The sequence below is a fragment of the Rhipicephalus microplus genome, chromosome 4 (genome assembly GCF_043290135.1).
Source record: "Rhipicephalus microplus isolate Deutch F79 chromosome 4, USDA_Rmic, whole genome shotgun sequence".
NCBI classification, from domain to species: Eukaryota; Metazoa; Arthropoda; class Arachnida; order Ixodida; family Ixodidae; genus Rhipicephalus; species Rhipicephalus microplus.
The window spans coordinates 86,163,525-86,164,841 of NC_134703.1; positions in this window are offsets into that span (position 1 = coordinate 86,163,525).

The following is a 1,317-nucleotide window of genomic DNA, read 5'->3' on the forward strand; positions in this document are numbered from 1 at the left end:
CCCGCGTCTGTCACGCACAAATGACGCACGAAACGTACTCACAGGCTCAGATGCACGCGAATAAGCATCTGAGTTGTTACTTCGCTGTGTCTGAAAAGCATGCGCTTTTCGCAAATGAAGACTGTGATTTGTGCAGACATCTTTGTGCGCCAGATAACTACAGCAAAATCGTTTCAGGTAAAGTCCGAGGCCAGCCAAGACGCACTATATTCCCCTTATCCCACCGCGAAATATGAACGTGTGAGAGAGCGTCACTCCCATCCTCATAGAGGTGCAAACTACGCGTGCGAGATTAAAGCGCGCACCACCGCGCGCTCTAATTTTTTTGGCTTTACTTTGTTGTTTATCACGTGCGTTTTACCGACATGACAACTTTGACAGAAAGGACGTCAGTGAACCTTTGGTAAGAGCCCACATAAAACTATTTCCTGAAGAAATTACCGCACATGAAAGTTTTATCATGCGCTCGCTTCCGAATGAAAACCTTTATGGGGAATGTGAATAAGAACAATAGCCCTGACTACACCTCACTCACCAAGGGTTAAACTGCAGCTGTTAAAAAAAAGGAAATCGCGAAACATGCTACTTGTTCAGCAACTGCCAAAAAACAAATCTTTCTTACTGTCACCTTTACTCACGTAATTCACATTGTTGTCGTCATTCAAAGAGTATAAATGAGTCCCACACTACAAATTTGTGGGATCAGTAATAAATAATTACCGACCACAAAATTGGCGTTGCGTTATGGGTTAGGTTTCAAATAAAGTTGACACAAATCAAAGTTTTCACCATGTGTTCATCTGGACAAGCTTGGGCGTCAAGCGAGGCTGTTCGCTTGAGTAAAAATTCTAACCTCCACAAAAAGACATACAATACAGGCACACAATTATGAGTGAATGCTATGATAAAACTAAAGAAAAACGTTTAAAATGAATAATGTGTTTTGTTGATAAATTGAAAGCAACAAAGAAGCATCAAAAGAAGAAAATGACCAAGAAAGATGCACTCTCTCCAGTCAGTGGGCTTAAACAATTATTACTTGGAATGATTCATATATTTAATTATTATCGATGTATACGTTTTTTCTGGCTGCGTTTCGTTTGTGAGCAGTGTGTTGAAAAAGTGAGTCAAGGGATACCGCAATATATTTCGTCCTTATTCAATTCGGTAAAAGAAAATGACCTAGAAGTTTTGTTTTAAAAAAAAAACGTAGCATATTACGAAGTAGAGGGAAAACTAAGTCGGAAGAAAGATGTCGAGTGGCTCTACGACGCATGCATGGTACCTCATTTTATCCGAACGAAGGATCTCGCAAGA